Source organism: Dermacentor silvarum, chromosome 3 (genome assembly GCF_013339745.2).
Source record: "Dermacentor silvarum isolate Dsil-2018 chromosome 3, BIME_Dsil_1.4, whole genome shotgun sequence".
Lineage (NCBI taxonomy): Eukaryota > Metazoa > Arthropoda > Arachnida > Ixodida > Ixodidae > Dermacentor > Dermacentor silvarum.
In genome coordinates, this window is record NC_051156.1 from 157,516,465 (window position 1) to 157,541,085 (window position 24,621).

The following is a 24,621-nucleotide window of genomic DNA, read 5'->3' on the forward strand; positions in this document are numbered from 1 at the left end:
ATTCGGTGATGATAAAGTAAACGGCATGTGTTGTGCAGAACACGAAGAGTACAGGAATATGATTTGGCAGGTCACACCTGCATACTGCTTTCAACACCGTTGTGAAACATCTCCATTTCAGAATATTGTTTAGAACAGCAGGTTATAATAGATAGAAAAAGTCACAGGCCTGCGCGGCACACGCAGCAGAGTCACAGCTTAAGCTAGTGGAGCGGCTCAAGAGTAGCTGCAATTTCGGCACCACGCACAACAGGGTCTTCGTGGCAAAGTCTCTTCGCCTGGTTTTGACGAGAACGATCTGAACTGTCCGACCGGCGTCTACGGCAAGCTGCGGCTTGTAATGCTCTCTGCACAGCAGTCTGCTGAGCCCGATGATGCCTGGTTGTAGCCGCGCACGTAGCTCTGCGGTTCGCTTCTTCGGCAGCGGTTCGTACCTTGCGAGGAGACGCCATAACGTGTACCGACGAGGTATCCAGAATACCAGGTACAGTTACATGCAGCATGCAACTGCTATATGCAACTTACATGTCGGGGACACTGCGTTTGCAGGCCCCTTAACTAGATGGCGCCACCATACTGGAGGAGGCTCGGGATCGCGTTGATTGTGTGCCTCGTCTGAACCATATCTCGTCGTCTTTGCCTGCGCGCCTGCCTAGGGAGCGCTTATAGGGCATTTTCCGCTGCCTGGTAGCAAGTGCTTGCGTGGCTCAGTGGTAAAGTATCCGACTCCCACGCAGCGCGTCTGCGTTCGATCCCGGCGGGGACCGGGTACTTTTTTTTGCATTTCCGGCGATAGCGGTTACGGTCACCGGCATCGGTGGCGGTGGACACCATCGCCAACCGAAACGGCCTTTCGAATTAGCCTATAACAGCTTACGCTGTAAAACAGGCAGATCCAACGCAATGTTGGAACCTAGATGACGCAAATCTTTTAGTGACGTAGCAGCAGTAGCGCATAAAACGAGTCCAGCCTCGTAGCCTGTAGCTATTAGCTGTCCGTGTCACAAGGATGGAAGCGATATGTGCTGCTTGTCGAAGGAAGAATGTTGTTGATGTACAGAGAAACACCACACACATCTAACTACGCTTAAGGCCTCATACCCCTTAAGACGGAGCGGTACATCTATTTTGGGGGAGTGGCCATTATATGTTCGCATACTCAGTCACACATACCGAATAACACAAGTTGTCTGCTGGGCAGGAGAGGAGCCAGCAGCAAGTTTTCTAGTCGGCACATACCCCGTGGATTATGTTGTCTATATACTGTATCCACAAATATATCCGGCCGGCAAAAGCGGTAGGAAAGATTGAATAGCAGTCTATTTAATCAAATGCGGATGCTATATTAGTCTTTGAAAGCTTGCGGATCTTTATGAGCAATGCCTGACCGCTTCCGTGTAGCAGACGGCTGGAAGAATGCCAACATTGTAATAAATCATACGACGGGAGACTTTAAAGAATTGAATAATTATAGGCCAATTAGTCAGTATTGTATGAATTATTTACCAAGGTAATTTCCAGTTGGCTCAGCGTAACACTTGACTTCAATCAACCAATGAAAAATGCTGGGTTTAATAAGGATTATTCTACAATGAATCACATCCGTATCATCAATCAGGAAATTGAGAAATCTGCGGAGTGCAATAAAGCTTTCTGTATGGCTATCATAGATTATTAAAAGGCATTTCAATCGTAGAGATACCAGCATTCATAGAGGCATTGCTTAATCAAGGAGTACAGGAGGCTTACGTGAATATCTTGGGAAATACCTGCAAAGATTTGACAGCTACCTTGGTTCTCCACAAGAAAAGTAGAAAGTTACCTATCAGGAAAGTGTTCAGGCAAGGAGGCACAATCTCTCCAATGCAATTCACTGCATGCTTAGAAGCACTCAAGCTATTGACTGGGAAAGCTTAGGAGTGAGGATCAGCGGCAAATATATCAGCAACCTTCGGTTTGCAGATGACATTGTCCTATTCAGCAACACTGGGGACGATTTACAGCAAATGATTGAGGACTTTATCCGAGAAAGTGTAACAGTGGAGTTGAAGATTGATATGCAGAAGACAATGTTCAATAGCCTGGCAAGGAAACAAGAATATTGATTCACAAAGGAGCGATAGTGAGCTCGTCTCTACGTAATCAAACAATAAGTCACGACATAATACTATTGTCGGTAAAGCACACAGAGAGCGTATTATATCCAGCGGTATCATTATTGCAACTCATTAGGTGTCACACACGAACATCGGCAAAACACGTGGGTGGCAGTCAAATAAATCCGGACTTTAAAAACTATGCGACTACGGCATTGGAATTCACACTGACATAGCCGCGGCAACTTGCACTTCGATTCAGGACGCGCTAGTCACTGCACAGACGCGTTCATGTTCGAGGTATTGGTGGAGGTTATGCTTAAAACACAGATTCTCAGAATTTTAGCGTCTGTGCTTGCATTTTTGAGGCTTACAACAAGCAATACTGTAGCAGGCGAGTACGACGTTACGCGCATCCGAAAATAAGTTGTTCTTGACAAGGTGACGCTATCAGTGGCCAAATGGGATGGGGAGAGAGAAGAGAGAAATGCAGCGAAATTACCCCGATGCACTTGCAGTTTACTACCCTTCACTTAGGGAAGGAGGATATAAGGGACAAAAAGAGAGTGATGGGTGGGAAAAATACCACTATTAGCACGCACACCATAAGGTGAGCGCCAAGTCTAAAACAGTCGCAGAAACCTATCCACTTGAGCTGCTGCTCTAAAGCTCTCGTTTTTGTGGCAGCAGAGAGCCTGCTCCTGTCTGTACTAAATGAGTTCTGCATCGTATTGTTAAAGTCTTAAGGGGTTTGTTTTCCCTTTGACCAATATTATGTCACCATCTAGATATGACTTACTACACCTCGAAATGAGATATAATAAACTGTCGATACCAATCCGCCAAAGGATCGCACAATGGTACCTCGCACAAAAACGGGAATTTAACTTCAGTTTATTGTCCGGAAGCTAGCTTTTGGGACAAACGCTTGCGACTAGTTCTTAAAGCCTACAGAGTCCTTTTTTTACACGCCTACTTTTGTCAGTATATAGGCACACTTTCACATTCGCAGTTCATTGATGTACTCTCTAGGCGACCAGGCGAACTCGACTACGACGCTGTGGCCAGAAATAGGACGCCACAGCGGCGTGCACGTGCGCTTGTAGATCCCCCAAAATTGTCAACAAAAATGAACTATATGAACCTAGTGCGTTGGCAGCAGTGCAAGTTTTGATATTGTGTTATGCGATTTTCGACGTCAAGCAGAAAATTTCGCCGTCAAACATGCACGCAGCAAAAAAATTACTCCATCTCCCGCTAAAGGGAACCATGTGTGGATGCGAAGCAGCGGGGAGATGGTTAGCTTGAGCGGGAGATGCAGCGGCCCGAGCGCTCATCGCGGCGCTGCACAGGAGAGAGAATGAGGCGCGCGCGCTCCGTCATTTTCAAACCGCGGAACTACCGTGGCGCCTCCGGCGGAGTATGCAGCTGTCGCACCACCTGTCGTGCGCGCCGCTCTGGATTCCTAGAGGAGAGAAAGGGGGAGAGTAGGAGAGGAGAGAGCGGGGGAGGGGACGCGCATGCGCTGGGGGGGGGGGGGGGGCACGCGGGCGCCGCTCCGTAGAGTAGAGGATTCCAAAGGAGAGAAAGCGGGGGGGGGGGAGAGAAGAAAGAGGGGGAGGAGCCGCGCATGCGCTGTGGGGGTGTGGGACGCCGCGGGACGGAAGGAAGGACAAACAAAGCCCCCGCCATAAGCTGCTTCGCATCTAAAATTCCAGTGCGCTTAAGCTTCGCCATTAAGAGTGGAACGCAATAGCGTTATTGGATGCCGCTTGAGGCCGACACCATATTTTCTGTGACATGAGGTCCGATCAAAATTTAGAAAGGCTCGGTTTTCAACATTCCCCTCAATGTTGGCTAGAACCAAAGTACAGCGAAGCAACATCAGAATTGGATGACGCTTGAGCTTCGCATTTAAGAGTGGAACGCGATAGCATTCAAAGATCCCTGGCAGCTCATCAGGCTTTTTTGTCGTATATACCGACGCTATCACGTCTGTAGGTTGTGGTTAAGTCGTACTTTGCGATTTTCCTGACGGATTTTACTTTGAGAAATTCCATTTTTATTCACTAATGCCTTGCGCCACGCGAAGGACCCGCCCGGTCGGGGTGGTTCGGGATGATGTGGTTCGGTATGATTATTTCCGCCAGACGCCGATGGGGGGCTTACGCCGACACCGACGCCGACTCCGACGCCGGATTTTCTGCGACATGGAGCCCTTAAAGCTGTCGCGTTAAAACATTCTCCGCGACGCGAAGCACAAGATGCGTAAACCGTCGCTCTACATATTCTAAAGTCAGATGCGCAGCTACACCTTCAGGTGCACGGAAGGAAAATAACAAGGTGGTAGCGATGTCTCACGAAATCGACGCCGACATAAAGTTTGCTTGCAATAACTTTCCAACTCTAATCTCCACGACGACCGCATCACTAGTATAAGGGAAGTTTTCACAGCGACAGAAAGTTCTAAACTAGGCTTTGTTTGTTGATTCGTTTCGAGCTTGCTGAAATTTGATGCATCGATTGCTCATACATAAGCATATGCTGCCTGCACCGAAACACGAACGCCGTGTTGTTTGCATAATCGAATACGCCGAGCAATTTGGCGCGCTGCAGTGCGGCTTCTGCTCGAATTTCCTTCACACCTCCCCCGAAAAATTCCACAAAGTGGCACGTAAGCGTAAAATATTCGTAGCTTAGGTGCTCCTCTATACACTGACTATCGGCTTTAGATGAAGCTATCCTCCTTCAGGAGGGTTGCAACTCATCTGTCTCAAGTCACTAACAAATAGAATTAGATGAGGAACACTAACAATTTTATTTCCGTCGTCTTTAAACCACAAAACCCACCCACACGAGTTATATAGTCAAATACCGGACTACACTTCCTGAATACACGCATAGCCAGATTGTAGGACTAGTATTCGTCCGATCCGGGTTTGTTCAAGAATTACTTTTTTTAGTTATTATATATATATATATATATATACCATAATGCTGATTTGTTTTTTTATTGCCGCATGCGTAATTTCTCTATCCAGATTCTTACACAGAATATCTGATTTCTTCGCTTTGTGAATATGCCACAGGTCATCATCATAAACCTATATTTATTTCCACTGCAGGACGAAGGCTTCTCCCTGCGATCTCCAATTGTCCCTGCCTTGCGCTAGCTGATTTCAACTTGCGCCTGCAAATTTCCTAACTTCATCACCCCACCTAGTTTTCTGCCGTCCTCGACTGCGCTTCCCTTCTCTTGGTATCCATTCTGAAACTTTAATGGTCCATCGGTTATCCATCCTACGCACAGGTAAATACTACATAATCGAGGGCTCGGCGAAAGGTTGTGTGGCGAGGTAACAACATGTTTGAAGAAAACCTACACTCGCCAACCAAAAAAAAAAAAGAAAAACGAAAATGGCTTTGACGTTTCGGCACCCAATACGGGTGCCTTGTTCACAGTCGTTGTTATGCACGCGCCGAATGAAGTAATGCGCTTGCGTATGACTGTGAGAGGGGTCCCCGTGTCCGGTTCATTGTGTGCGCCGTAGATTTTATGCAAAATGACTGAAGAAGATGGCGGGATGATAATTTCTTCTTTTCGATGACGGAAACCGATTGCCAATCAATACTCTGACCTATTCTTTCGTGCAGCTCTGCCAGTGCATTCGACACCGTGTGCCCTTTGGCTATTTGCGCGTATAGGCACTTTGCGTGTATTCGCGGGCCTCTTTCACGCTCGGTAAACATTTTTATGCGGCACGTATTGACCAACAGAAAGCTGTATCGTGAGTTTTTCATGTTGCTCTACAATATTTGAAAAATTCAATAATAAATTAAAACTAATTATGCAATTAGGCGGCATGCAAAAAATAATCTGCGTATCTGCAAGCATCGGCAAACAACATTACCTTGATTCTGTCCACCTGCGTGGCATTTGCATATTTTTAAAGTTTGGTGCATTGTAGTTAGCACATCCTGTATTTATTTATTTATTTATTTATTTATTTATTTATTTATTTATTTATTTATTTATTTATTTACAATACCCTCAGGGCCAGTGAAGACATTAAAGAGGGGAATGGATTAACAAACCATATAAAACAGACATAATTGAAGTGTTTGCAATGGTGAGAATCGCACACACACAAAAAAGTGTAAAAAAATGAATGCAGTAAGTATTCACACAACAACGCAATAATCCGGCCATTATATAACATTAGCTAAAGCGCTACCAAAAACTGAGTTATCGGTGATGGAAACAATATTGTCGGCAAGGTTATTCCATTCATTCGATGTTCGAGGCATGAAAGACTGCAAGAAAGTGTAAGTGTTAGACCTATATATGCCAACTTTATCATGGTGATCGATGCGATGTGATAAGTAATGAGGTCGAAGAACGAATTCGTTACTCAGAGTCGAATGATGATACAGCTTGTGAAACAGGGCTAAACGTGATATTTTGTGGCGGGATGATAAGGATGTAAGCCGAAGGTCGGACTTCATGGCTGTTGTGCTTTCGGTTCGGCTATAGTTAGAATTAATAATACGAACAGAGGTATTCTGTACACGTTCTACGGCGCTAATTAGCTTTTCGTAACATGAATCTCACACAGATGACGCGTACTCTAATTTTGGACGAATTATAGTCTTGTTACAGCGTAGATCAAAAGTTACAGCGTAGATAACCAAGCATGCTGTTAGCGTTGTTAATTACGTATTCTGTATGGGTTGTGCAAGCGAGGTTGGATGAAATAAATACGCCCAGGTACTTATATGAACTTAGTGATTCTATAACGGAACGTTATTCAAATCGTATACATGCGGGGCATTCTAAACCTGGCTACACGCATTGATTTTCACTAACTTAATGTTAAGTTTCAATAAATATCATCAGAACATTTATTATATATATATATATATATAAGGATGAGAAGCACAACTTTGCGGTTCTCTTCGGTTTATTTGCCAAACAGTTTTCGTCAATGGACCGAAACATTTGCCCTTGAAGATCAGTCCGCCGACCGAAACTATTTGCAAATACGCCATAGATTACCGAAAAAATGTGCTTCTCATCCTTCTAAATGCGTTTGGCTCATTGAAAAATCCAGTCGATATACACATACGGTGTATATATACAGGGTGCTTCAGCTAACGTTACCCAAGTATTAAAAATACAAACATAGGCGCTACGCGTGTCGTATTGGCGCAGTATTGTTCTGAGCCGTATGGAGAACGTCATGATATTTTTTTACAATCCGCCAAGCTGGGTAATTAACAATGATTACTTAATTAACTTCTCAATTATTAACTCTAGCGAAAGATCCTCAATACAAAGGTTGTAGCGCTTGTTCAGAAACATCGGATTATTTATTCTCTACCAAAATAACTACCCTGATAAATTTTTCCAGCCTTTCTTTAAAGTACGCGAAATTTAAAAAATACCACGTGACTTCCGGCTAACGCGCCGCGCTTTCAGTGCCCTCAGATGTAGGTTGAACGAATTAGCAAAAGCTGCTCCGCGCACGGAGGTCTATTGAACAGGCTGTCGGTGACTGCCATCATGGTTTTTATCTCCATCGTTCATCACACTGTTACCCTCTCCCCCTTACATCGTGTTTCTTCATTGGTCCGAAAAGAAAAGCAAAAAAAATTCCTGCGCTGCGTCAAATGCTGCCTCCGGTCCCGTATCGCATTCGCACGTGGCGGCCGCTTTTTCATTGAATTTTTTCTTAGAACAGTACGCCCCTATTGTCCCTTAACGTCCATCGCAGTCACCGACAGCCTGTCAATCGACCTCTTTGCGTGGAGCAGCCTTTGCTAATTCGTTCAACTTATTTTTCAGGGCACTAAAAGCGCAGCGCGTTAGCCGGACAGTCACCTGAATCTTTTTTTAATTTCGCGCATTTAAACAAACGCTTAAAAAAATAATCAGGCCAGTTATCTTAGCAAAGATGAAATAATCCGATGTTTCTGAACAAGTGCTACACCATCTTTATTGAGGATTTCTCGCCAGAGTTAATACTTAAAAAGATAATTAGGTAACCTTTGTTAATTTCCCAGCTTGGCGGATTGAAAAAAAAATATAATGACCTGCTTCATACGGCTCAGAGCAATACTGCGCCAAGACGACACGAATAGCTACGCAAATAAGATACGCATCATCTAAAGGCATTCTTGACGGTGCTGGCGTGTCCCATGGCTCACGCCATTACCGTTTAAACTGTCTAAAAAAATTACTCTACTCCTAGCGAGGTCTCCTAGCTAAACATCGGATGCAAGAATTCGACATTAAGAGTAAGGAAAGCTTATTTCCGTGCAGATTTTGTGTAGTTTGTTTTCATGCGGTCATGTTAGCTCGTCACAAAAGAAGCCACCGAAAAAGAAAACCATGGTTTGTCCCTGGGACAAGCCAACACCCTTAAAGGTGCTTAATGCTTTTTTTTTTTTTTTGCTGTGCATGCCGTTCTCTGCAAACAGCGATATTACCAAGATCGAACAGCACTGCAGGTCTCTTTAGTAAGTCGCCAGTCATGAGACACCTCCCTTTCTTGAAGACGTATACTCGGTAAAAACCGTCGTTTCATCCGATTTCGTGTCTCCCAAGCAGCCGAGAACCTCGGCCAGCACAGGGTACACAGTATACAACAACAAGGAGGTCCGTCTTGAAGACGGTCCTAGCCTGGATCCAAGGTCTATAGGACAGGACTGACCCTAACCGTGCACACTATCCGCAAGCAACGACAACCTGGGTCACTGTAGCGCTGCCGGTAGCGGAGCCGTAATGCACCGAGTTGCCGGCTCGACCTTAAACCGGGTCCCCGGCACAAACGCCCGCCACCTACCTGTCCCGCAGTGAAGCGTAACCATCAACCACGAGACTGGTAACTGATGTGGAAGTTAAATGCGCTTTTATGGGGTCCGAGCAGTAGGTGCGATTGCATATGGTCAGGGTAGGTTGTGCGTCATTGACTCAAATAAACGTACTATACTCTTGGACAGATTCTAAAGGCTGACTGCCAATCATGATTTCTTTAAGGCGATATATAGCCTTAGGTGTCTATGTTGGCGGGTGACCTTGGCGAAACTGAGTCGTGACAAAAAATGGCCGACGCCGCAAAGAGTAAGAACACGTCAAAGAATGCGCGGATTGTCGTCACATTTCTCAGGGAGGTTCCTCTAAACAAAGTAAATTAGTGGCTTTGAAAAGAAAATTTGTTACCTTTCGGCCTGGGTGGCAATCGAACAAGACGAGCACGCTTCCGTGAAGTCACGGCTACTCCACGGTTCTGGCTTGCTAAAGGTCTGCCTAGTGCGTGCGTGACGGCACACGTCACGTCGCAGCCGTCTCGCTGTTTTCGAACATGCGAAGCGAAATGTGCAGTGCCCTGTATATACCGGGTGTTTAAAATTAAGCGTTAGGGAATTTTTAAAAATCACCTCCGGCAGGTAGCATAATTCTTATCGTTCAGATGGGTTACTCGATGAGACGGACATTAGTAGCACGAGAAATCGAAACACATATTCAACTAATTTACAAAAAATGGACTAATAAACTTCCTAGTCAATTACTTTACGACACATTGCGATTTACGAATTGTAGCCGGTGAGCTTGTCAGGCGTATCCACTTGGAATTATTTTCAGAATGACACCACTTTGGAGATATGCGCCATCAAACTCGCCGTAAAAATGCACTGTTGTTCCACTTACTCTTTTACCAAAATGCTGTTTTATACATAGAAGCACGAAAGTAACTGGAACGCCCATGTATTTCGCCCCACACTTTCGGAAATAATATCTTGAAACTGGTCTCATCCCGGAAATTCATTTCAAGTGGATGCGGCCTGCCAAACTCACCAGCTGCAATTCGTAAATTGCAGTATGTGTAGTAAAGTAATTAACTAAGAAGATGATTAGTCAATTTTTGGTTACTGGTTGAATATGTGCTTCGATTTCTCGTGTTGCTAATGTCCACCTCTTCGAATAACCCAGCTGAACAGTGAGAATTATGCTACCTGCCGAAGGCGATTTTTAAACATTCCGTAAAGCTTCATTTTGAGCACCTGTACATAGTACATGAGCGTATGTTAGTGTGCGCGCGCTATATACTCTGGTCGCCGTCTGATGAGCCCCCCCCCCCCCCCCCCCCACTTGCCCGGAAAGGATAATAAGCCCTGCTCTACTCTACCTTCATTAACTTTACCTCAATTAAGATAGAGTTCATTAAGGAACTCAAACCCATGACCTTTGGTGGGAGTCGAACCACGACCTGTGGTGTTGATTAAGGCAAAGTGAATTAAGGTACAGATAATTAGGCGAGAGTTTTTACGGCAATCGAACCCACGACAAAACAAGTAATAGGAAGTAACAACGCATTCGAATGGGAATGGCAAGTAATATAGTGTATGTCTCGCGAGCACGCAGGCTTTCACCTTCATCCTCTTTAGCGTACGCTAAAGAGACTGCGACTCTTTGTCACCTTGCCAGGACATTGAACATTGCATTTATCTTCTGTATGTTAGTCTTCAATCCTACTCTTACAATTTGTGGGTTAATGTCCTCAATGATTTGTTGCATATCATCTGCTGTGCTGCTAAGCAGGAGAACGTCATCTGTTAACCAAAGGTAGTTGAGATATTCGCCGTTGATCCTCACTGCTAATCCTTCCCAGTCTAATAACTGGAATACTTCTTCCAGACATACCAGACATACAGTAAACAGCATTGGCGAGATTGTTCTTCCTTGCTTACCTGTTTCATGATAGGCGTCTGCGCTTTTTCTGTGCAGAATTAAGGTATGTTTCGTATATGTATAGATATTTTGTGCGATAGTCACGTATCTTTCTTTAGTCATTGACGACACACTGAGGCATTCCTTAGTCCAGGAGTAGAGGCATTTGTATAGCATCAAACACATTTTAGTTTTCTATGAAAGCCATTTAGAAAGTTTGGTTGTAATCTGCCTGATTTCCCAATTACCTGATTGATGACGTGGATGTGATCCATTGTAGAAGACCTCTTTTTGAAGCCAGCCTGTTCTCTAGGTTTATTGAAGTTAAGTGTTGGCCTGATTATATTGTAAATTACCTTGGAGTTTATTTAATACAATATTGAAAGCATTTTACATATAAAATAAAAAGGGTTGTAGAATACCCCTTTTCGAAGTCAGCCAGTTTTCTCGTTTAATTTACGTGTTTCCCTGATTCTATTCGAAATTACCTTGGAGAATACTTAATAAAATTCTGAAAGCAAGCTAATAAGCTATAATTCCTTAATTCTCTGACGTCTGTCTTCGTATGGATTACCGTATAAATCGGACTTTAGGTCGAGTCGTAATATAGGTCGACTCCCGACGTTTAGCGGAAGAAAAAGAGAAAAAGAAGAAGAAAACAACCGAAAATCACCTAAATGCATTTATTTTCGAAACGCCACCGCTCACCACCCTCCGGAGCCGTAGTAGCCTCATCCGTCGGAAGGTGCAGCACTGTCTTCGGAAGCCGACCATTTATCGCGCGATATATCCACGGCTTTGCAGCGAATTGTATGCACGGTCACCGACAGCGAGCGCGCACGAAGTTGCCGCACAAAGTCCGCGAGTGTGTTCAAGCTGCGGATGAACCGCGCCTCGCCCACGAAATGATGTTTTGCACGAGTTTCACTTCAGCAGCTTTCCTTTTTGTGCACGGCAATACCGCACGCATTTTTTTTTTCCTGATACGTTAAACTAGCGCTGAGCGGTCATGTTGCCGTTCGCTTCTACAAGGTTACCAAACGACGACTCAGATTCGGCTCAAGACCGCTATATAAGACAAGGGGTTGTTAGCTTGTTTTTTTTTTTTTTTTTAATGAAATAATATCCAGTTATATTCCGGTTTATACGGTAGCATGATGTTGGCATTCTTCCAACTCAGTAAAGTTGAAGTCGTGAGGCGTTGCGTATAAAGGGTCGCAAGGTTTACAAATAACATAACCCCTTGATTTTTAATAAAACGGACTGTTTTTTAGTCTTGTCTTGCCACTTGTCCGATTGACACATCCTGAAAAGCAATAAGGAGAAAGTAGAAAGCGCTTCCGAAACCGCATTCCGCGAAGCTTCGCACTACTTTCACATTGCAATGCTTTGTTTTTTTTAGTTTCAGTTCCATCTTTATTTTCACGAAATTAATACAATTTGGGCACGCACTGTCTGTTTGACCCCATAGTCAAAAGCTAATTCTCGGGTCACTTACAAAAATGTAATTGGCCGTAATCTAAGATATAGTAACGCACTCGGGTCAGCCTTGGCACAAAGGGCCAAGACGTCGAGAATGTACGACACGTAGGACTCGGTCGACGTCTGAACACGTGTGGCAAGGGCATGGAGGAAGGAAACAAAACAGGAGAGGCCCTGACGTCACTTTTTTGAAGCCGGAAGTGCAGCCATGTTGGTGTGCCACCTCTCTTTGCGCCTCCAATCAGGGGTTCTGCAGCTCGCCGGAGCAGATGGGCGTGAACTTTGAACTTGCATTGTTACGACCAGCCGGAAGTGTGTGCTCCTGACGCGCGTCTAAACAAAGCCTACAAAACTTCTGTAGCAGTTTTAGTGAAGCAGACGCGCTGCCTGTGTTCTTCCGTGGCACGTTGAAGAAGACGACGAAGACCCGAGCCCTGATTGCTTGAGTGCATCTGTTGCTGGCCGACACTCACACTCACAGACCCAAAACCCAACTTTCAAGCTTACACACAACACTTCAAAGTCAGCTTTTCTCGCGAACAAAAGGTGCTGCGGGAAATACACCGGCGGAAAAATCTTATCTCACTTTCCAGAGACCGAGAGCAGCAGCGAAAGCTTCAGGAGCGCGGTTCGCCATAACAACATTGACATTTGGGGCACCCGTCCCAGTGATCCTTTGCGAAAAACAGTCCGTGACTACCGCCACACCTTCTCCAATACGTTCGTGCTGGCCAGGGCCTCTCCTGGGGTTTCCTTCCTCCATGGGCAAGGGACTTCTTGGCATCGAGTCGGCGACTGAGCGGATTGCCAAAAAAAAATTACACCGTCTTCCCGTAGGGGAACCCTGAGTAGTATGCGAAGCAGCCAGGGGGTCGACTCAAGGCAGTTTTATCAGCTGTATAAACTTGGACATGCAGCAGCACCAGCAACGCGCAGAACTGTTGTCGACGCCGTCGGCGTTTTTCCCGCGTTCGCACCGAACGCGCGCGGCGTTGGTGACTGTTGCCGGTGCCTCTGGGGCGCCAACCGTCGCGCCTCAAACCTACATATATAAGCTGCTTCGCATTATCGCGCGCGGAGCCGCAGGTGTTGCCATTCGTTGCGCAATCCAGAGAGAAGAGGAGCGTCGGTGAGGAGAGGAGGAATACCGAGAGGAAAGGAGTTGAGACAAGGAGAGGAGGGGGAGGAGGATGCGCATGCGCAGTAGGGGTGTTGACGCCGCACGGCGGAGGGTGGGAGTGACATAGCCCCGACCATAAGCTGCTTCGCATCTAAAAGGTCGCGGAGCTTCTCTTTGAAGAGATCCCAGCTCGAGATCTCCTCTTCGTGAATCTGGAACCTTGCCCGTGGAGCACCGTCGAGGTAGAAAAGAACGTTGGCAAGCATAATAGTCAGATCCCACCTGTCACGGGTGCTGACACGTTCGTATAAGTGGAGCCAGTCGTCGACACCAGGACTGCCTACTACGGTGAAAACACCAGGATCCCGTTAGGGGGAAATGGCGACGTAGGTCGGAGCAGTAGGCTGAGACGCTTGCGTAGATGAAGCGCCGGCAGCAGGAGCCGATGTCGCAGTGGCGCCGTTGCGACCGCTGCGAAGCTCCATGACGGGTATGGGGAACGTCCGCACCTCCACCAAATAATGTTACGTGTAACTGATGCCCAAGGCTATTTACGCTTTATTTACAGGGAAGATAACGGAGGCCAAAATGGTGACGCTAAATCAAGCAGGAACCCGTCGTCTTCCTTCTTCCCGGTGTAGCCACACTGTGGCGGCTGTTCCGTATATATATATCTTTGTATTTAACAGTTTTTTCGCAAACCTGAGCCTGGCTAGTCCATGGTCAAATAGGTAGCACGTTATCCAGCTGAGCTGAGAGGACAGGGTTCATAACGAACCCGCCGAACTTGGGTCACTGGGTATGCGGCACTTGCTAGGCGCATCTGTTCAATGAACTTCTTTTATACCAACTTGGCAACTGGCAACAATGTGCGACAAGTGCCTCGAGCAGCCAGTCACGTGGCTTGTATTCGCGGGCTTCTTTCACGCCCGGAAAAACCCTTTTATGTGGCGCGTATTGAGCAACACAAAGCTGTATCGGGAGTCTTTCATGTTGCTCTACAATTTTCTCATTGACCCTTTACATCTAATTATAATATTTGAGAAGTTGTGAAATTAACTAAGTCTAATTATGTAACTAGGCGGAGAGCAAAAAATAATGCGAGTATTTGCAAGCGACGGCAAACAACATTACCTTGGTTCTGTCCAGCTACATGTCATTTTCATATTTTTAAATCTTTGTGCGTGGTAGTTGTGACACGCTGTATACTATTGACACGCCAACCCACAAGAATTGAACAAATTTCTGGCTGTAGAAATTGTTCAGTTGTTTAATACAGGAAGGTGGTATTCTTTTTTATCTTCCTTTAAGTGATTTAAATTTAACTTTTTTTTAGATATATACTTGGCAATAATTATTATCCAAGAGTATCAATCGAAAAAAGAATACGCATCATAGAATGACATTCTTGACGGTGCTGGCGTGTTCCATGGCTCACATCATTACCATTAGAGCAGTCTAAAAATTTTACTCTACTTCTAGCGAGGTCCAATTATACCTGCGGTCAAAGAAGATGCAGGTGAAAACTGTATTATAAATCTGACCGCCATGGTACTCAACTAAAGATCTGATACGAGAATTCGACATTAAGAGTTCGGAAAGCTTATTTCGTGCAGATTTCGTGTAGTTTGTTTTCATGCGGTCATGTTAACTTGTCACAAAAGAAGCCACCGAAAAAGAAAACCATGGTTTGTCCCTGGAAACAAGCCAGCACCCTTAAAGGTGTTTGATGCTCTTTTTTTTTTCTGTGCACGGCGTTCTCTGTAAACGGCGACACTACGAAGATCGAACAGCGCTGCAGGTCTCTTTGGTAAGTCATCAGGCATGAGACACCTCCCTTCCTTGAATGCGAATACTCGGTAAAAACCGTCGTTTCATCCGATCTCGTGTCTCCGAAGCAGCCGAAAACCTCGGCCAGCACAGGCTACACAGTATACAACAACAAGGAGGTCCGTCTTGGAGACGGTCCTAGCCTGGATCCAAGGTCTATAGGACAGGACTGACCCTAACCGTGCACACTATCCGCAAGCAACGACAACCTGGGTCACTGCAACGCTGCCGGTAGCGGAGCCGTAATGCACCGAGTTGCCGGTTCGACATTATACCGGGTCCCCGGCACAAACGCCCGCCACCTACCTGTCCCGCAGTGAAGCGTAACCATCAACCACGAGGCTGGTAACTGATGTGGGAGCTAAATGCGCTTTTATGGGGTCTGAACACCACGTGCAACTGTATAAACTACGAAATCTTCGTGCACTTATGACCGCTCGTCTGCAAAGAGAGACATTCATTAGCGGGTGCTGAATATGTTTGCCTGACCACACGCCTACCAGGCTGCTCCGGGTGAGAGTGGTACGTGTTTCATGAAATGACCAACTGATACCCAATGCACATGCACATGACATGCACAAGAGGCACAGTATAGAAGGTGTAATGAAGCAGACGCGCCTCGTGCTTTGCGTAGCAGCCGAAAGAAAGAAGACGAAGACGCACGCTGTGATTGCCAGAGATTTCGAGCTGTTAGCTGCTCCTAGGCTGCTACAAGACTAATTTTCTCCTTTAATGAAATCTCATTACATTTGGTGGAGGTGCTGGGATCCCTCAAGTCACCCTGGAGCTCCGCACTCGTACCTTGCCCACCAACACCATGATGACGCGACCAACACTCCGACTGAACCAATGGCTGCTGCCCCTGTCACTTGCGCCGGCGTTCTCCGTCAGCGCGACCCGGCCATCTTCAGCGGGACAGGGCAACATGACGTCGAAGACTGGCTGTCCTCCTATCAACGCGTAAGCGCTCATAATAAGTGGAACGACCAGGCAAAACTGACTAACGTCATCTTTTATCTTGCTGACGTCACCAACCTATGGTTCAAGAATCACGAATCTGACATCTCCAGTTGGTCCGCATTCAAGATACATTTCATCGAAGTGTTTGGCCGCCCCGCTGCCCGCAAGCTACGTGCCGAATAGCGTCTACGTCAGTGAGCACACCAGCCGGGTGAGACTTTCCCCAGCTCTATCGAGGATGTATTGGATCTGTGCAGCCGTGTTAATCCAACGATGACGGAGGACGAGAAGATCAAACATATTCTGAAGGGTATTGAGGACGACGCGCTTCAAATGCTGTTTGCCAAGAGTCCAACCAGATTCGCCATTCTCTTCAACCTGTGTTAGAGTTTCGACGAATTGCGCCGCCAACGTACATCGCCCGCCAAAACGTCCCGCAGGCTGCCTCTGTTGCGGCCATTGCAGTCGCAGCTGGCCATACCGATTCTTCTGGTCTCGTCATTCAGATGAAGGATTTCATTCGAGAGGAAGTGGCCCGCCAGCTGTCGCTGCTCCCTCACAGCCAGGAGCCTGCCCCGACACTGACTCCGGCCGTGCAACAAGTCATCCGTGCCCAAATATCTGACGCACTTCTCTCCGTTCGCCCGCCAGCTCCTGTGACGGCACCGCTCTCCTATGCCTCTCCGAAGACCCGTCGGGTCGCCTCGGCCGTTGGGCGCTTCGCCTGCAGGAATACGACATTCATATACCACTCCGGTCGAAAGCATTCCGACGCTGACCTGCTCTCCCGCTCACCGATGGCACCTGATGTGGCTTCTCCTTCTGTTCCATCTACGACCTCAGACCCGTCACTACTGACTGCCATTGATATGCCCTCCGAGAAACGCAAGGACCCATCACTTGCCCTGCTGCTCGACTATCTTGCCGCTTCATTGGTCATTCCTTCAACGTGGACGCTACGCCGTCAAGCAGCCCACTTTGCCATGTGAGACTCCACCCTCTACCGCCGCAACTATATGCCTGACGGTAGGAAATGGCTTTTGGCTATAACTGGTCACATGCGCTCCGATATCTGCGCGTATACTTTCATGCCGACCCTCAAAGCGCCCACGCCGGCGTCCTAAAAACATTCACAAGACTGCGCCAACGATATTACTGGCGTGGAATGTATCGGTTTGTCCAGCAGTATGTGCGATCATGCACCATGTGCCAACAAACCAAGACTAGGGAGCCTACATGCAAAAAACAGCGCTTGCATGTAGGCTCCCTAACCAAGACCCCTCCACAGCGCCCTCCTGGCCCACTACAGCCGCTACCGTGGCCTGCTCGACCGTTTGACCACGTCGGCATAGACTTCTATAGCCCGCTCCCATACAGCGCATATGGAAACCGCTGGATTATCGTTGGTGTCGATCACCTGACACGCTACGCCGAGACCGCGCCCCTTCCCGCTGCGACCTCGCACGAGGTTGCGATGTTCATTCTTCGTAACTTCGTCGTTCGCCACGGTGCGCCTCGAGAACTACTCAGCGACAGGGGTCGTGTCTTCTTGTCAGAAGCGATACAATCCCTTCTTCGAGAGTGCAAGTTCATTCACCGGAAGTCGACGCGTATCACCCACAAACGAATGGTCTCACGGAGCGGTTCAACCAAACACTCGGCGACATGTTGAGGATATACGTCTCGTCCTACTACACCAATTGGGACACCGTACTCCCGTTCGTTACGTTCGCCTATAACACCGCGACGCAAGCGACCACCGATTTTTCACCTTTTCTTTCTCCTGTACGGACGTGAGCCTTCGTGTTCACTGGATACTATCCTGCCCTACCGGCCTGACGCCTCCGAGTGCACTACAATTTCAGAAGTCACCCGATATGCCGAAGATTGCCGCCAGCTGGCTCGTTCGCTGACCAGCGAGGATCAGGGGCATCAAAAGACAAGACGTGACAGTGATCAGGCCACGCCCACCTTCCCTGCCGGTTCCCTTGTTTGGCTATGGATACCGCCTCACACTCCTGGCCTTTCTTCCAAACTACTTGCGCGGTACCATGGCCCGTACCGGATCATCGACGCCTCCTCACCTGTGAACTATATCGTCGAGCCGGTCACACCATCATCGGACCTTCGTTGTCGGTGTCGCAAGACGGTGCATGTTTGCCGCCTGAAGCCATATTACGACCCCCTCATCTTGTGTGTTCCCTGAGTCGCCAGGATGGCTCCGTTTCACACCCGGGGCCAATGTAATGAAGCAGACGCGCCTCGTGTTTTGGGTAGCAGCCCAAAGAAAGAAGACGAAGACCCATGCTGTGATTGCCAGAGAGTTCGGGCTGTTAGATGCTGCTATGCTGCTGCAAGACTAATTTTCTCCTTTAATTAAATCTCATTACAATTTTAACAAGCATCGACACTTTTTCCCGCTCACTTTCATGGCTGCTCACTAAATTTAAACGCAGCCTGTTTGTGCTGACGCGTACATTAAGTACGTCGGCCCTAAGAATAAATGTTTGTCACTTGGGTTATACATCCTCCTGAGTCCTGAGACAACAATTCTTGAAACTTTTTGATTGAAACTTCTTTATCGAACAAAAAAGGACGCAAAAGAACGTAAAACAACATTGTTGCTGGTGAAAAACTCTAACGGAAGGTAGTTTGCTGGTACCCAAGTAGGTACTCTGGGACTTAAGGCGTATGGAACTCGAGGAAAGAGTTTCTACTTTGGAGGCAAAGAAACACGTCACATTTTTGGCACTTCCCTCACGACTTCCCCTTGCACTTAGATTGCCATGCTCAGGAAAGTGTCCAGTCATGTCGTAGCGCACCTCGTCCTGTGGTAGAGTGTTTAATTTGGATCTGTTAGGTGCAGTGGATTCCGCATCGCCTTCTGCATTCAAATTAGGCCCGCTTGAATTGGGTATGTCTGCTTTATGAGCACGTTAGCTACGTTTGTTTCGAAACTCAGCAAAGCGAGCCTATCCTCCTTAGGAACCATGGCCATTTCGCAGTCCCTCATGTACTGCACCCATCTGTTGCAGCAGACCATGTCCTACAAATGTGAGAGAAAATAGCACAGTCCACTTCTTACTGCGCATTACGACCCTGTAGTAAGCCACATAGCGGTCGATGAGGTCGACACCACCCTTGTGTTCATTGCATTGCGCTACAATGTCAGGTTGAGCGACTTCGATTCTCTTCATTCCTTCTTTTGGCCACCTTCGGCGCTTCTTTTCTGGCTCAGTCCCAAATGAGGTGGACAACAAAATGACTGACTTGTCCTTCCATTTGACCAGACGAAGCTTGGCGTCATTGCGTACTCTACAGTAGGACTCTCCACGTTTCATGGACCTGTCATTTGGCATTCCTGATGCTTCACCATTGGTGCGGTTGGCCATGATTGGCCCAGTAAGAAAAATATTTTTCCTGAGCAAGAAGTCCGCTAGTTTTATTCCAGTAAAGTACCTATCGGTGAAGAGAAAGGTGACATATGTCGATTCACCATTTCAGTCAGTTTCTTTACAACGGCTCCCCCAAGGCCCAGTTCCTTCAACTCCTCATCAGGAACAGTTTCTTTCCCGACTTAAACTGCTAAGTTCAAAACTAAGCCTTCAGACGCCGCCAACACAAAATTCTTCAGCCCAACAGGGTTCGGTTTGCTTGGGAGACACTGCCGCATTGGACACCTGTCAGTGAAAGGAATCATTTGCTCGTCCACGCAGAGTTCTTCTGAACGGGAAAGCTCTAGGCATGCTTTCCTGAAAAACTCAACAATTGGCTTCACGAGGAAAAGCCTGTTCTCTTCTCTTTCTTTGTCTGTTACAGACAGCCTGTCGTCAAATGGTGGGTGGCTGCGAAGCTCGAAAAACTTGTCGCGCTGCATTGCATTCGTGATTACCTCTACAATTAGTTGGCACGACCAGTACATGCGCCCTCGTGGCATCTTCAGAACACCCATTAAAATACGAATGCCTGCAAAGGTCCGCATATCCTTTGCATTCGTCTTAACGGATCCACGTACCACCCCTCTCTTGAACAGAATACATTTTGGACTGAGCCGGAAAGTACATGTAAGGCGATTTTGGTTCTTGCGCGCTGATATCAGCTCCGACTCCACTTAAGTTCACACTGGGGAACCTAGACAACCTTTCGATCAAAAAATTCTACAATTTAATATAGGTTAAGGGAGATATCTATTTTGAACTGAACATGCACGCGCTAAACAAGTAAGATGTAAAATGCTCGTACGTTTTAGTTTTCCTTATGCAACGTGTGGTTGATGGCTGGTTCACTTGGTCAGCAAGGTCGTCAGAGCTGCTTTCTGCTTTCCACGTCGGATTCGTCCAAAACCTTGTGCGGAGTTGTCGATCCACTCTGGGTCATCACAATCTGACAAATCAGCCTCACTCTGCTCCAAAAGAGCCTGAATTTCTCCATCTGTGTGGTACTTGCCTGTAAATTCAAATACAGCAACTGAGTCCCAAAGAAATTGGGTATCCGGAACTGCAAGCACGCCTAATACCTACGATTCTTGCAAAACTCCTACTAAACACGTCACAGTAATAACTCTAGTGTGTCATCTTTGTGATCACAGCTATCAAGTTTAGAAAAGCGCCGTAGGGCGAAGTAATAAAACTGTACCTACCGCGTGGACGAAAACGTGCGTGCAGGCTGGAGGAAGCCTTGTCTGGCTCTCTATGCGGCGGCCCCGCCAAGACACATAGCGCCATCTCTTTCACAGAGCGGAAAATGCAAAGTACCCAAACGGGTAATATGGGTCTCGAAGGTAATAATTCATTTTAGAAAGCGTTGTAAAATTAGAAACAGAGGTACCCAATTGGGTACCCCTGCAATGAGGAGGATATATTCTGGTGTTCTGATTATTTCCATGGCACTTGGATTATTTCAGCTGACGCTTGGATTAAAGTGAGCAGGAACACCTGGAAGAGCATCTGGTTCAGGCCAGTGTCCCCGAGGAAGCCTAATAGCGTTCCCGTTGTGCGAAAAGCGCTAGCAACGCTGCGTCAATGGCAAGGAATACGGTGCAGCTCCAACGAGCTACCTAGTAAATTTAAATCCTATCTGCGGATTGGTCTTGTCACCGCAAAGCGTGTGCAAACGTTGCGCAGTCGTGTTCAATATGAGCCGCAACACCGGTGCTCGTGATGAAAGCGGCTCCAACACTGCATGGTGGCTGCGATTTGCAAAACAATATGCGCATCCCACGCACTGTGGGAATCGATGTAAGCGAAGCTTTCGATGCCGTTTGCTTTGATTGACAATAATTATTGTTCTGCTCTGTCGCTTATGGTCGTGGTGCTAACCACGCTACTCGTATTCCATGGCCGCCACGCGTCGTTGCTGCGCTTCTCGCTTCTGGTCGCAGTGCTCGCGACGATCGTCGTCTTTCATGGCCGCCACGTGTCGTTGCCACGTGACGTATTCGCCACGTCTCGCGGCGTAGCGAAGACGCTCCTGTTCCGCGCGACGCTTCTTTCGGGCCTGGGTGTCCTCGATGCTAAGTGCACGCTTTGTATTCATTTTTCTGGCGCGGGTTTACGTGCTCCTTCTGCGTACGTGACCAGCACGCTGTTGAGAGGCCTGCTCCAAGCGCTCTCTTCAGGCTACGGACGATTGTAATGTTGACACTATCACAGCCCAGCACGCGACTTCTACCGCCCAACACCTGCATTTTTTCCGCATGAGAAAGCAAGCACAGCACGTGCCAGACGAGCAAACTGAAATGCTGCCGCGGTGGCGCCGGCCGGCATGGACGGATGAATGGACGGATGCTATGCGCGTCCCCTTTGAAACGGGGTGGTGGGTTGCGCCACCAAGCTTTTGTTATTAATGCGAAGCGTTAGATGGCAAGGCGAAATCGTATATGGCTAGGCAAAATCGCCTGTGTACAGAAAACTATCATCATCAGCAATGGCTCGAGCATCGTCATCTTCTTCCGCAGCTGGCTCGTTGTCGCCCCTTGGGTTACGCTCATGCTCGTTATCGGCACGCGCTCATGCCACTGCTCCCGCGTTCGTCATCGTCGTCCTCTTCCACAGCTGGCTCCGTTGCCGCTCATCATTCCAGCCATTGCCTCCTCAATTCCTCTTCTCTTCTGTCATCGTAATGTGGAGGCCGCGTTTACGGGGATATGAGCCATTGTTTAACGAGGTATGAGCCATTCATTATCTTACGTAACGGACAGATTTAATTTTGAAGCAATTTAATTTCGATGAATCGCAAGTGGCCATGGCGGGCGAATGCTGCTAACCACGCCGCCGAGCAAACTCGATACATCGAATGCAAGCAACAACGGCAGACTGTGGGCATACCGTCAGTGACGTCGTTGTCTCTGTCGCAGCCGAACGTGTAACCTCATAATTGAGAAGTACTTTAATGCACCCTCGGGATTAACCTATTGATGAACACCGGGGCTGCACATTTCAGCTTCGCTGGTTGACCATCTTCACGGAGTGGAAGGGCCGACAAATATTATTTTGCCTAAGGTCCTACCTATATTTATGAGAAAACACACAGATACAAAGAATTCCAAGAATAAAACTTCTTTACCCACTACTGGGAACTCTGTTTTTGTACGTCTCTGTTGTTTGTGGTCTGCCTACTTTTCTGCCACCAAACCTCCAATCGCCTCTTACTAGTCTCTATTGCGGACATGTTTATTTTCCCCCTGCTATACCTAAACCCAAGAACTTCAAGGACGCCAAAGGAGCCTAAATTGGCAGCTGGGTAGATATCTTCACATTCCAATAAAACATGTCCCATCATTTCCCTAGCTTTACCACAGCAAGCGCATGCGTATTCATCCTTGGTGTACCTCGCTTATAACTACGCGTTCTAAGGCATCTTCATCTCGCTTCGAAAAGTAAAGAGCTTCCCTTTGAGTTATCATAAATCGTTTCTTTCCTCATTTCTTTTTCCCTTTGAGGTAGTTAGTCATAACAGGTTTCTTTTCTGCTGCCGCCACCCAATACGTTGTTTCAGCCTCTCTCACTTGGCGTTTGACGTTCTTTGTTGCCGTGTTGCTGACAATACCGGTCGCCTACTTGTTGGTAAGCTTCCTAGTTCTTTTCCTCCACTGTGAGTTTTCCTCCGGGATGCGTGGAAGCGAGCGCTGTCTGCAAGAAACCCAGCGGCACACGTGAGCCAGTTCGCAGCAGAAGCTGCGCCCGGAAAATCGGGAGCAAAGGCAAAGATAGCTTCGCTTTAAAAGTTGGTTTAATAATGAGTAAACAAAAATGTGTTTATTTCTTCAATTTTTCGAATGTCGACGTCACCGCGTTGTCTTGGAGCCCCTTCAACCATATTCACCTGTGTTTCAGCTCATATAGTATATAGTATATCCTGTTTCCGAGAGTCTGACTGATTGTTTTCATTTCGAATAAGCTTGTTTTGTAATCTGCTAATTCCTACCCGTCCCGATGAGTGAGAGGCTTTCATCTCCCCCATACTCTGCTGCTATAGTAGCCCCTCACTGGGTCAAATCCTCTCCGCGTGTGGTGGCTGTGGTCAAAATGTTTTATTCGTTACATACGGATATGACCTTTCTTTAGATACCATCTTTGAAGGGAGAAAAAGGGGATGAGCAAGGTCAAGGGAAGTGGTGCAATTAAATGTACACTCTTTGTCACAAGTACACTGGCAATGTTGCATGCAGCCAACAAGCTTCCTCAGGCTTAATATTTAAGGAAGTTCCTGTGCTACTCTATTAGTTCCAGTGTTCTGCGTAATGAAAAGGGACCTGAAAAGATCTGGTGTGTCCCCAGCTAAGCTCTACGGAAACCCAACCGCACAGCTGAACGACACGTATGGTGAATACGCCGAGTAGCCTTTATACTTCTGAAAAAGTCTTCTTTTCTAATTACATTTTCTCTTCTTTAGGTTAAAGTGTAAATAGGCTCTCTAACTCCGAGTACCAGTTGCTTGTGCTGTGCACGTCACAGCTATGATTGTAAAGACTGCAGCGCTGCATGCCCTCGAGTCGCATAATGCGGACAATAGTCGAGCTTGTTCTGGGATGATGGGACCAAGCGCGGCTCAAAGACCTGAAAATTCTGAAACCGTCGATGTCGTCCGGTAAGACGTCTTGAAACTAGGGGTTCTGGCTCTTGCTCGCAAGCGGCGTAGCCGCTGAGAGTGGCTGAAAGTAATTAGTACAAATACCTTCTTGTCGAATATATTTCGCATGCAGATACGACAGTGGCTCTTGTAATATCAGTCTTAGAATAACTATGCTTCCAAAAACTAAAATGAAGATATAGATAATGACGAGCATGTAAGATGTCGACGAGTCTTTGAAAAAGGTAGAAGAGTTTCTTGTTGACAGTACCAACCGTGAATCCAAGAATTGATTTATAAAAGATGTCAAATGGTGTTTGTGTGGGTGTAAA

At 47.0% G+C, this 24,621-nt stretch overlaps 1 protein-coding gene across 1 annotated transcript in view; it reads left to right on the plus strand.

Moving 5' to 3' along the window:
• The window catches only part of LOC119445961 (uncharacterized), a 153,141-nt gene that overhangs the window by 107,209 nt on the left and 21,311 nt on the right, over window positions 1-24,621 (plus strand). The window lies entirely within an intron of this gene.